The sequence below is a fragment of the Arachis stenosperma genome, chromosome 4 (assembly GCF_014773155.1).
Source record: "Arachis stenosperma cultivar V10309 chromosome 4, arast.V10309.gnm1.PFL2, whole genome shotgun sequence".
NCBI classification, from domain to species: domain Eukaryota; kingdom Viridiplantae; phylum Streptophyta; class Magnoliopsida; order Fabales; family Fabaceae; genus Arachis; species Arachis stenosperma.
Genome location: NC_080380.1, coordinates 130359756 through 130373948, shown reverse-complemented (window position 1 = coordinate 130373948; position 14193 = coordinate 130359756). Strand labels below are relative to the sequence as shown.

At 27.1% G+C, this 14193-nt stretch overlaps 2 long non-coding RNA genes across 2 annotated transcripts; both read right to left on the bottom strand.

Moving 5' to 3' along the window:
* Positions 1-440: 440 nt before the first annotated feature.
* Positions 441-4662, bottom strand: LOC130973786 (uncharacterized). Its single transcript, XR_009084295.1, has 4 exons — positions 4585-4662; positions 4208-4293; positions 3020-3085; positions 441-507 (listed from the first exon to the last, which is right to left on the bottom strand). It is a non-coding gene; the product is annotated as an uncharacterized LOC130973786 (long non-coding RNA).
* A 1646-nt stretch (positions 4663-6308) lies between these two features.
* On the bottom strand, positions 6309-7975 carry LOC130973883 (uncharacterized). Its single transcript, XR_009084313.1, has 3 exons — positions 7901-7975; positions 6589-6658; positions 6309-6363 (listed from the first exon to the last, which is right to left on the bottom strand). It is a non-coding gene; the product is annotated as an uncharacterized LOC130973883 (long non-coding RNA).
* Between the last annotated feature and the right edge of the window lie 6218 nt (positions 7976-14193).

Genomic DNA, 14193 nt, shown 5'->3' with positions numbered 1-14193 from the left:
GGCTAGAATTTACCATATTTTAAACTAAGTCTCTAATAAATTTTAGCATATTTTAGTTTTTAATAAACTTTTATTACTTTAAAAATTTAAAAAATTATTTTTTTATATTATAAATTTTATTATAATATAATTAAATTCCTGCAAATATTATTATAAAATACATTAATTTTTTCTATAAAGAGATTATTTCATCTCAAGAATCTTTAAAGTAATAAAAGTTTATTAGACTATACTTTAAAACTATCTAAGTAATTAGAGACTTTGTTGGTTTCTGTTGCGTGAAAAGAGTGAGCAACAAAATGATTCATAGAGATAAGATAAATGGATATGGGAGCATGAAAAATATCGGTTTAATTTTTGGTAGGGTTGGAAATGGTGTTCTCTGTTTCTTAAATCTTAAGGTATTATTTTTTCAAAAAAAAAATATTGATATTTGTGATGATCATTTCTCACCTGGATAGGCTTGGGATCAAATGAAACAACCACTCCAGCAATTTCTGTGATCCTCTGAAAAAAGAGACATATAATTAAATAATACTAATTATAACTGATTTTTGTTATATTAAACTAATTTAGTTATACTTGGTTAACAAAAAAATTTGGATATACAATATTATTATTTTACTTTTTTTTAAGTTATTCAATGTATTTAATATTAATATTATTTTTTTTAATAAATATAGTTAAACTAAAAAGACAATTATACTTACTTTGCATATAATGACTTCTTTAATTCTTTCTTATATAATAGTATTTAAATATCACATAAACATATCGCTTTAAAAATATTTTTATAATATATTATTGAGATTTGTCTTTTACTATATTATTTTAAATAAAAAAAAACAAAGAGAAATAAAAGAAAAAAAAAGCTCGTGATAAATATTAAATAGATCTCTATAATTAAAACTAAATATTGTTATCTTGAAAAACTAACACATAATATATAAGTAAAAAATATTACCCATACATTTTAATAGTGAAGTTGACATATTTTTTTTCATTCAATATTTTCTTCGTCCATCTTTAATTTACTAATATTAAGATTCTTTTCGTTTCGTTTATTTTTCTTAATTATCATAGGGTATGAAAAAAATTAATAATAATACTTATTAAAATCTAAATTAAAAGATAATTATTTTAAATAAATTCTAAAAAATCACAACAAAAAATTTCATATGTGCTCATTCATTTCTTTGATAAGAATTACCATTATTTTTGAAAATGTTAAACTAAATTTTATCATAAAATAAAATAAGAGAAAAGACTTAAAAACAAAAGAATATTAATTTAGTACAATTATAATTCTAAAAATTTTTATCTAATCAATTATAAATAGCATAAATAGTTATCCTTAACTTTCAAGTATAAGTAATTAGTTAATATAACTTAATGATAATAGATTTAATATTAATATTAATTTTTTATTAAATGGTTTCTTATATAAAAAAAATTAATTTATTGTAGCTTTACAAAATTTACGAGTCTATAATACTACGGTCTTTTTTTTTTTAATTTAACTACTGATGTCCTTCATCTAAAGATGTTAATTAATAATTTAATATTTTAATTTTCTTAATAAATATTCTTGACAAATCCTACCCATAAAACTATCCATACCACTATTCTATATCATAATTTAGTTAATAAGAATTATGATATTAGTTTTTTTTCCTAAGCCTTATCATTAATTAATTAATTAAAAAAAATTAATAAATTTATTCTTTAATTAATGAATATCAGATCAAACTAATTTATTGTGAATTTCTATATTATCCTTAAAAATTTAGCATAATAAATTTAATACTTATACTTTGAAATGAGTTTAGTAGATAAAACTAAAATATAAGTAATATTGTTTTTGCACAAATTTTTGTTAATATTATTAGAGTGATACTTCCTTGAACAATTAAATTTAGCTTATACTAATATTAAAATTGTCCTATTTATTGTTCTATTCATTTAAAGAAAATATATATTTTTTTATCTCATTTTACATTCAATTAATTAAATTAAGAATATATTTTGTGACAATTCCAGTTAATATATCATATTTATTTTTTATTTTTTTCAATAAAACAAATTAATAACACTTACCTTACTGGTAGAGTATCATTTTCTATTAAGCAACTCTTTTTTATTAAGCAAATATGTAAGCTCATTTTTTATAAAAGAACATAAATCTTACAACAAAATCATCAGCTTAACTCACCCAATAATACAATTTTAATATATATCTACTCAAACTAGCTTGAAGTTACTTTGGATAAAAGACATTTTCAAGTCAAATAAACTGACCAAAGAATGTAACGGTTGCATGTCCATCATACACTTTCTTTATGAATGTCCACAAAAATTTTTTTTCTTAAATCTAGACTATTTGTATTTTTTTATATTAAATATGGTTGGAACAAACAATGAAATAGTCATATTCCAAAGAGTACACTGAAAGGTGAAAAGCTTCCTATATTATAATTATTCTTTTCATGTGTGGTTTCAAGAATTGATATTCCTACCAAATTTTTATTGATTTCTTCTGGTTTATAGTATCAAACACTTTGATTATTTATACAGTAGTTAAAAAAATCAAATCAAGAATTAATTACAAAATTGTTTATCCAAGTATGCTTTTTAAATAATTAAGTATTATAAATGCTTTTTTATTGTACTCGATATTGTGTAAAAAATAAAAAAAAATTAATAAACACTAATAAATTAAAATATATATGCTATAGGTGAATGGTGATGTAATCTTTGATCATAGTCATAGATATTTACTATTAATGAAATAAATTAAGGAAAATTCAATCCACATATGAGTGGACAATTGGGTAAAAGACAAAACAAATTACTAAGAGTTAGCAATTTGAGGCGACATAAAGTGCAGTAATAGATGCAACCCTAGCTTAAATTGAGACAAACTCAAAGAGAAAGGAAAATAAAAAAGGGTTAAAAAAGTGCATCAAAAAAGGAGATTAAAATTTTTTTTTTAAAAAAAAGGAAAAGAAAGTTGGATTACCTGTGGTCCAAGGAAGCCACCAGTTAATGTCTTTCTGTAACAGTATACTCTTGCTCAATACTATACCTGCCACCAAATTGTTACTCATTTTTATTATTTCATATTTAACTAGTGAATGAGTCCATGGGATGCACGAAAATAAATAATTTAGACTTAATGATACAATAATTTATGATTACTTTTCATAAAAATTGAATTAAAAAAAGAATGCTTCATCATAGTAATATATGAATGCTCCTATCTTAAATCAAATTTGCATTCATGAAGATATTTAGTCAAAATCTTAACAGAACTATCTAAACAATGTCGTGTCACCAAAAAATCTTACAGATTTGGGTGTTGTAAAACAAAAATTCATGTGCCTTTCATCCCTTACTGAATGTAGAATTTCTATACTTGTTAGGGAAAAAAAAAAAGAAATTACACTAAAAATCTGCATTGATAAGTGCAACATAACACACTAGTTCATTGTGCCTTTCCTCCTTGAAGATACACACATCATTTTCATTACCATGTTGCCTCATGCATATGGAAGGAAAAAAAGGTCAGACAAATTCGCAAATTCTCTATAATTAATTAGGGAAATTAGATCTTGTTAGTGACAAATTAAATGATGAATAACTGAGAGCCATGAGTAAAATAATACTATAGTTAAGAAAGATACAGAATGGTTAAATATTATAGTAAGATTAGAAAAAGTGTAAAAAAGATCATAATTCTGCAAGCTACATAATAAAGGATTATATAGATTATAATTTGATTTCACTTTTAGTATAATAGTATCACCATCAATATGAATTTACAATGCAATATTGTTGCAGAATAATGTATGATATTATAAGAATTGAAGAAATAGGAATAACCAAGTTTATAAATGTATTGTGTTATATATACCTTTCATAGAAATTACATTGCACTTAACGTGATTTCTTAGAGTAATCAAAGCTTCTCTATTCTTATTCTTCAGATTAACCATTCATTTTTAGAAAATTAAACCATCAATCATGTATTAAATTTCTGGAGTCAAAGATATTAGTCTATAATTTCTATGTAAAATAGTATTACTGACACAAACACATAATTAACAATAGATTTCATTCAATTTAAGACCAAGGGATATCAACTTCCAATCATAATAGCAATTATACCACATAAGTATTCTAATATCACAGTTGGGAGTGTACTCACTCATGACGTTTCATTGACTTCTGCTTCGCTTGACCACCCTTCGCTACTTTTCCATCACCAGATAATGCAGCATCCTCTACTCCGGCCTGCTCATTAGAAGAATATGCTCAAATTGCATATTCATTTCATCTTCTTTTCATTTACTTGAGTAGGATTGTGAAAATAAAATCTCAGAAAACCATATAGCTTAACTATAAACTTTCCACTTTTCAATATTTTAACATCTATCACTTATTGACTCATCTCCCATCCTGAGCATGACCCCAAAAGTAAAAGAAGTTTGGAGACAAAATGGCAGATATAAACAAGCACATCTAATCCTGTTCATATATTGTATCACAAGAATTTGTATAAAAAAAAAAAGAAATATTACTTACAGGAATTCCCAGAGCTTCAGGATTAACAGGAACATTGAAGGGTTCAGCAGCATCCATTTTGTTTACCTTCCTTATTACCTGTGCAGAAGAAACCAAGTTAAAAAAAATGTTCTCTGAGGTGATAACAAAGTAGAACAATGGGAAAACAAAATGAAAAACAAAGAACACTGTTATCATACGATGAAAAAGCTAAACTTTAAGCAACAATTTAATCACATCCTCCATCCTAACAGTGAAGAAGAATGAAGGGAGCCAACAAATGAAAAAGAAGCAAAAAGGGGAAGGGAGAGCAGTGATGTCTGAAGAGTTAAATAATAACCTTTGTATCAGACCAACAAACACTTGGTGTGCGTGCTGTTTCAATGCCAGCAAAAGACTCCTTCTGCTTTGTTTCTAAGGTACTCTCTGTGTTTCTTCTATGATGGTTCCTCTCAAGCTTCGGAGAAACTTGTCCCTTTTAGAGAAGAAAAGAGAAGAGAGAGTAGTGGGGTTCTGAGGAAGGGAATTTTATAGTCTACAATACAAGAAGAAGAAGAAGAGAGAGAGTGGAAAATGTGTTTTACACGCGCCATGTATGCGCTTGCTCAACATGTACCCTTTCCAAAAATAGCTTAACATGAAATAGCATGGAAAAAAGAACTTTGCATGAAAATAGAATAGAAAGTACGTATAACCCTAACACCGGCACCACAACGGGGATATTATTTTTCTTTCTTGCTGATGGGATTAAAAAAAGGTGGATACTACCATGAAGATTTTACTATTGTCTTTATATGAAGATGCTTCTTTTTTATCATTAGATGATGAAATGTATGGTTTGATTTTGATGTGTTACAAAAGTGTTATTTTTTCTAAAGTGTGGCTAAACAAACAAAATACACTTTTAACACAAGAATCTTCATAAAAAGATGTTTTTAGCATCTTCATTTGAGTAGTTGCCTTAAAAAAAATGGTTAAAACTTAATTGATGATATTTTCGTGTAAAATTAATAATAAAAAATTATTTAAAAAATTAAATAAGAAAAGTATTTAAATGGTAAAAATGTGCTATGCATATTTAAATAAGAAAATTAAAATCATTTAAGATATTCAAATTAAAATTTTACATATAACAAATAGCATGGCAATTGTGAACAAAAAATACACTTGATCTTTGGTACAAAAAAATTAATGTTTTTTATTGGCTCTCAACTAGTAATTAATGTTGTTTAATTACTATGATCCTACCCCTCCCACGGAAAGAGAAAAAAAAAAAAATTGATTATTACTATGTGTGCAAGTCTATGAGCTACCAATGATAATTAGCTCCTATGAAGCTTTAAGCCATTTGTGAAGCTACTTTGTGAAGTTACTTCTCATTGCACTAGAGGAAAACTAAGTGTCTCCATTTTTGTGATTAAAATTGAATATATGTATACTGATCTCTGTCTGTACCTTATCATTTTCCTATCTAAAAAGGGTTTCAAGAACTTAAAATGAAAATATTACTAAAGTGGTATGGGAATTTAATATTTCAGGCAATTTTTTGTTTGCATTTTTATTTTTCTAATTTTTTATTTTTTAAATTTTGTGAAAGAAAAAATAGTAAAAATAATAAATTAATATTTTTTATTTTCACATCTATTTTTTTTAACGAAATTTAAAAATAAAAATACTGAAAATTAAATTGCAAACTATATATACCATGGTTCCTGAGAGGCTACATAAGGGTGACTGAAGATCTTGGCAGCATTGTGTCTCTTGTTTGTAGGGACTGGCTCTCCATGCATCACAAATAACCTAAAAAATATACAATTTTTATTTATTTTATTTTTCAACTACAAGGTTAATTAAAAGTGGACCCAATAATTGAAACCAGCATTATTTAGAAATGAAAAGCATTACATCAAACTTATCAATCAAACAGAGAAAACAATACATTGAAACACAGCTTTCCCACAATCGATTCATAAGCAATCTCAATGTCATAAATTCCAATAAAATAGATTAAAAATTGAATCATACCTTTGCTCAAATTTTCTTTGCTTGGATCTAAAGAAGCTCCAAATGAACAACAATAGCCAAGTACAAATTCCTAAATTGCAATAAGGCAAAGTTAGGAACTTTATATACCCAATGAAAACAAATAAATATAACACAAATTAAAAAGAAAATGAGAATCGCCATTCATTGCTGCAAAGACTCACAGATAGAATGATAGATACACATATTAAGTAATAATTACTTTTCGGTGGAAAAAGTTACAAGACAAAGTTCTAAAAATAACCCAAGGGGAATAACATTAAAAACATAGTACAAAACAAGCTGTAATAAATAATAATAATAATAATAATAATAATAATAAATTAAAAAAATTCACATGAAAATTTATGAGTCAGAGTCTTTCACTCTTGGCAGAGTCATCTTCCATCAAAGCACATTTCAATAGATAGACGAAAAACAAAAAGCAGATTCTTTTTTCAGTTTCATCTTTTGAAAATAAAATAAAATAAAATCATCCAGAAGTGAAGATAAGAAAACACGGACTCAGTTTGGTTTTGGTCAGAAAATAAAAAGGGAAAGTGAAGAAGAAAAGTTGAAAGAACAAATAAAAAAAAATAGAAACTAGTGAGCACTACTTTGTGTTAATAATGCACTGAAAGAAAAAGAAAAAAAAAAGAAGTTTTTGAGAGTTTTCTCATCCATTACGGGAACAAAAATAGGAATTAAGAAAAAGTGGAATAAAGATGCATGTCCCAGTTGAAAGCAAAAAAGGGGAAAAGCAAAGGGACACAGAGAATTGCAGAAGGGTTTCAATGAAAAGTCCATGAAGCAACATAAGAAATTAAAAAGAAAAAAAAAAAAACTTAGGAGGTGAATACTTAGGAGTTTTACTTACTCGTGCTGAAGAGTAATGAGAAGATCAGAAAGAGTGAACGGTGTTAGGCTAATATTGAAAGAGAGAGTGGAAGAAGAGAGAACTAAGTGAAGAAGAAGAAGATCATATTTGTTTAGCACAGAATATTGAGATATAGACACTAGGCACGGATCTAAAAAAAAGGTAAATAGTGGCCTTAGTTTTTTCAAGATTGCTGCATATAGTCCTGGTTCCAGAAAGCATTATGATGTTAGACACCTGTAATCAACTAATCACAAATTTTTGGGGAGGACAAAAGATAACTTTTTGGTTCCAGTTTTACTACAAATCAAATTAGTCTCCTGGGAGCAACAAATATCATAGATCCTTGTGGAATAACTTCTATGTCTGAGTGTACAAGATCAAGAAAGGGACAGCACATGTTAACCAATATCTGAAAGGACATCTAATGTTGCTTACATATTGTGCTTACAGGAATTCCCAGAGCTTCAGGATTAACAGGAACATTGAAGGGTTCAGCAGCATCCATTTTGTTTACCTTCCTTATTACCTGTGCAGAAGAAACCAAGTTAAAAAAAAATGTTCTCTGAGGTGATAACAAAGTAGAACAATGGGAAAACAAATCTAAAGAACTCAAACATACAACTAAGGAAGCGTCCAATTCCTGACTTATTATATCGGAGACTTCTTTCTTTCGGATGATTAATCTCACTGGAAACTGTGTGGTCAGCATTGGATGACTTAATTTTGATGCTAGCGGCAGCAGCCCTCTTTGATGGAACAGGGATGCCACTGTAGTTGCCGTGAATAGGTCTTTATTACTGAAGCTGGTCAAGAAAGACCTCACCAGAGTTTCAAAAAAGAAAAGATGGAGCTTCCAAAATAATTTTTTTACAAAAAGAAAAAGCACATGCAGAGACAGAGGAGGAGGAAGAAGAAGAAGAAGAAGAACCTCAAATTTGGGGCGATTGAGGTTGTTGGTGGTGGTGGCCCTGTCGGGAGTGTCCATTTGCAGAGAGTGATAGAGGAAAGAGCATTACAACAATGCTCTCACTCGGTCACTCCATTTTCGGAGAGAAGAAGAAGATGAATGAGAATTCAAGTGAAGAGGGTAAGGCTGGATTTGTTATCGTTCATAATAAATAAATAATAGAAACAATCACTCCTCTTCACAGCTGTGCTTTTTCTTTTCCTTTTCCCTTTTGCATAGTAGAGTAGCTAGAGTGAAAAAAACAAAGAGCAAGTAAAGAGAGGCTGAGCTAGTGTGCACTGAACACTTTCTATATATATCAAGCATGATAACATGGGTCACATGCTGGAATCAAATGAATGCATCACATCATTTTACTACATAAGCCTCAACATCATACTTACTCCATTCTTTTTCTTTTTCTAATAGTAGTATTCAATTTGGGGAGTAGTGATGGAATTCATCATCAATGCCCTAGCCTCCATTGTAATATACATGTATGTGGTGGTCATGGTGTTATAAATATGAATGAGAAGGTAACTACTCATTAATTAATATATTTACTAGGGTTGTTGAAGGAAGATTAGTGGAGAATGAATGAATGTGAAGTATGGGTACGTAGTGGAAGATGGAATTCAAAGTATGAAAGGGAAAGGTGATAGTGATGGAAATTGGACCCAATATTATTCAGTAAACTTATTCATTACTAGATGTCTATATCATTACTCTTTTTTCCAAGATTTCAACACATTTATATATTTAATATTGGATTTTGCTATCTTCTATCTTTAGAGTATATGTTAAATTACAAAGTGAAAATTTTTTTATTGGAAATACAAAAAAAAAATTAAATTTTCAACGAATTTATTTTATATTTATTGAAAAAATAAAATAAAATCTTTTATTACGTGTCTTAAGAATATATATTAGTTAAACCTTTTTAATATTTAAGAAGTAGATATCATTACTCATAAATATCAAGGGTGTTAACTTAATGGCTTATTAATCTGATTGAAAATGCATAAGCAATTAAGCATAATAAACTACAATCAACTCATTATCCAAGATTCCCAAAGCACAAAACCACAAGGAATTGACAAACCAACAGGGGGAAAGATTCTCAAATAGAGAAACTGCATTGAACAGTCTGTTTATATAGAGTGATGATAATGACCTACAACCTTTTCCTAATTGGCTCCAATTAGATTAAATATAATAAAACACATAGTAGGGCCATTAAGGAGACAAGACTGTACTATGGTTTGAAAGTGACTCCTAGAATGCTAAAAAGAGTGTTAGGTCCGTCAAAGTTCATTCGTTAGATCGCAGAGCATGTCTATGAAATAAATATACCAAATATCTTTTTTTATTTATCTTTATTATTTTATGCAGTAATTTTTTTAGTTTAATTTTAGTATAGAAATGGCATAATTTTTGTTTAATTATATTTATTATTTTTAACGACTATTTAAGTGATCAATGTAAGATAATTAATTTTACATATTATATAATTAAATATATATAAAATTATTTTATATTGATAATATTTTAAAATTTTATTTAATTTTTATGCATAAAAGTTCAAAATCCAAAAAAAAGGTGAGATTTATTTTGGGGGAAAAAAGTTTGACATTTAAGTTTGTTGTAATTATTGTGAAAGATTTTTGACGTAATTGTTGAGGGATGGAGCAATAATTGAAGAGCGTCAAAAGATGGAAGGGGTTTGGTCAAAGGAGTGTTAATGTGAAAGAGAAGGGAAATGATGTCCTGTAAAATACACAGCTACATAGGTTTTATGATGAAAAAAATCTACAACAATGATGTACAACAACTTAGACTACTTGATCATCATGTTCATCATGCATATATGATCATCATGTTCATCATGTTCATCATGCATATATATATACACTTAACCAAATTATTTAATTCATGCAGTAATAGCTAGTACTGTAATTCATAGCATATAAAATAGTATACACTATACAGTATATGCATTACGTAATACAGTACGTATAGCAGTAGCACTACTTGAGTGAAATTATATATACACGATACAGCAACAACCCAGATATATATAATAAGCCTAGCTAGGTGGGTGCATGTGTATTAGGTGCAGCCACAAAATATAAATAAATTAAAAGTATTAAGAAGGCTCAAATTAAGTGTTTTATAGAGATAGATGGAGGTGGCATGCTTAGTAGTAGTATTTGTTTTAATTTGGGGATGGGAATTGGGGAGAGTTATGGAATCAGAACAACTTTGCATGAAAATAGAAAGCACCTATAGGGACCAATCCAAAAATAGCTTACCATGCTTTTAGCATGGGAAAACAACTTTGCATGAAAATAGAAAGCACCTATAACCCCAATAACCCCCTCCCCCTCCCAGATATTATTTTTCTTTAATTTCTTTCTGATCGGGACTTAAAAAAAATGGTAAAAACTTAATTGATGATGTTTTCATGTAAAATTAATAATAAAAAATATTAAATAATTTAAATAATTTGATTGAATTATTATTTAATAATTTTTATTATTAATTTAATATAAAAATAACATAATTTTCTCCAATTTAATATAAGTCAATTTTATTATAATTTAAATTTTATAAATAAACAAAAATTTAAAAATCAAAATTTAAAATTTAAAAAAAAAAATTTTACATTTATCCTAATCACATTTATAATACACAATAAAAATAATTCATCAAAAATTTGATTTCTTTCCATTTACGTGAAAACAGTCTAATTTCTCCCTCTACAAACATGCGGTCTCTACATAGTTTTCAACGCCGTCACCCACCGACCATCGTCGCGTCTTTCGTCTCGCTGCGCGGCCTCTTCCTTGCATCCCGTCACCGTCCTTCTTTCGACAACGACGCAACCCCCATCCGTTGCGACTCAACCACTACCGGCCTCATTCGCGATGTTCAATCAACTACTCCGATCCATGGCGACTCCTCCACTCGTGATGCGCGGCCTCCGTATCTTCCTCCTCGCAACATGCCACCGCGAGTCCCCCATCGTGTACGCAACGCCGTTCAAGATATCATCGTCGGTCATCCTATAGCTCTTCTTCTTCTCCTCCTCCTATTTGGTTTTGAATGATTCTTTTAACTAGTTTTATATGTTTCTTTTTTCTAAATTTTGGATGATTCTTTTTCTTATGTTTTTTATATTTTTTTTTTAGGATTTGGATGATTTTTTTCCTATATTTTGTATATATTTTTCTTAGAATTTGGATGATTTTTTATCTGAATTGTTTTTAAAACGTTTTTTTTTAAAGAGAAATTAGAGTTTGCGTAATAAATGGTAAAAGGTAAATTAGAGTAAGAAGAGGTAATTAATAATCATTAATTTTGTATTTATTAAAAAATAAAATTTAAATAATCAATAATTAATAACAATTAATTAATACAGTGTGCAATTTAAACATATTTGTTGACTTATTATTGACTATGTCTCTCTTAAAATACAGAGTGCAATTTTGTGTTTTAGTATTCTAAATATAAGTTACAAGAGTATTTTTTTAAATTATATTCAAATTTTAATTTCTAATACAGTTAAACAATATAAATTAATCATATCATGGTATTTTAGATTCTTTTTAAAATTAACCTTTAAGAGTTATTTTGTTCTCTTGAACATTAATTATAAAGATATTTTAGTCTGTTAAAAAATTAAAGTTTATAATTTTTAATATAATTAAAAAAGTTTTATTATAAAAAGGGCATTTAATAGTTTAAAATTAATCATAAAAATTTATTTTGGATTTTTAAAAGTTATGTGTAAGGATATTTTAGACTTTTTCATATATAAAAATTTCTAATTTTTAATACAATCGTGTCATCTTAGTTAATCCGGATAATTTAGCCTTTTTAAAATTATTTATCATCGGCTACGCTAATAATTTAACTTTGGTATTTTAATCTTTTCAAAATTAACTTTAAAATATTGTTATGTTATTTAATTTAAAAATTAATTAACCTTAAAATACCAGTTACTATTTTTTCATAAAATAAAAAATTATTTAATCTTTTCAAAACATTAATCAAAAAGATACAATTGGTCTTTAATTAACAATGTCCAAAACTTATTAGTGCTTTAGCACATCTAACCGGTTTTTTTTATAATTAGAACAATTTGAAGGCCAAATATTATAAATTTATGCCTTTTGTACGGAACTAAATAAAAATCTCGAAGAATATATTATCTTGGTCTTTTAAGAACCAGCTTTAAATTTTTTCACAATAGACAATATATATATATATATATATATATATATATACTTTTCTCTTTTTTTATATTCTAATATTGAAAATAAAAATATATTACGTATAGAATAAATTAAAATTTTGAACATATAAATATAAGATTGCTAAAAAATTTAATCATAAAAATTATAAATTAATTTAATACTAATTAAATATTAAATTATTCAATAAAACTACTCTCTAGTAGTTCTACCAAATAAATATAATTTTATCGTGAATTAGCTATAGCTCAAATGACATATTTTTTTATATTCACTTAGAAGTTGTAAACTTGAGTCTCTCTATATTTAGTAAAAAAAAAATATAATTTTGTTGAACGAATTTAATTTCTAACGAATATTAAATTGGTTTTTTTCATTATTAGATATCTTTTGTAATATAAAAATGATTTATTCTTTTATATGTATAATGTAAATATTGTAGTCTTTCCCCATTTAATACTAGTGAAATGTAAATCTTATTTAAATTATTAAACATAGCTAATAATAAATGAGACATGAATTATTAACACATGAATGATCACACAACAATAATACACATAAAGATCATAAAAATTAAGATATAATATTTGGTAATGATATAGTGTACGTGTAGAAAAGAGATGTAGATGTGAGAGCAGTGTGAAGTTTTCTTGGTTCCCCTAAGAACAAGTTACAAAGGCTACAAAGTTGGGCTCTCACATGGTACAGCTTATGATACATGACGTACACTTCCACCACCCTTCATTCATTCATGCCTATTGTTTTGGATCACACTTGTACACTTTTTGTCTGAAAAAAATTATATATTCTTTTCTTTGCTTCATAGAGAATGGCAAACATGCTGGGGTGTTTTACACGCGCCATGTATGTGCTTGCTCAACATGTGCCCTTTCCAAAAATAGCTTAACATGAAAAAGCATGGGAAAAACAACTTTGCGTGAAAATAGAAAGTATCTATAACCCTAATATTATTTTTCTTTCTTTCTGATGGGGATTTTAAAAAATGGTAAAAACTTAATTGATGATGTTTTCATGTAAAATTAATAATAATAAATTATTAGATAATTTGACTAATTTTATTAAATTATTATCTAATAATTTTTTATTATTAATTTTACATAAAAAAAAACTACAGATAAATTTTTATTAAAAAATATTATAATAAAATAAGAAAAAGATATTGTATCTATTTTGATTGAATGTCGAAAACAATAAAGAAAGTTGTTTCACTAGTGTTGAATGTGGTATTGAAATGTTAACTCATAATGTTAGTCATTGTTAATTAAAAAGATATCACAGGGAGATGCTACATCTCGACTCGATAAATGAGTGCGCTGTACAAAAATTGGACCTCTGACTTATTATATACGAACATGACAAAAAACTTATTGTTTTTTGGTTTGTTTTATTTAAGTCATTAAACAAGTGAATTGAAAAATAGCTTGTTTGCTCGTCGAAGTCAAAATAGGGTACGTGAGGTTGTACTAGGAAAAAGCATTATTGGGTCCAATATTAAATACTATGTT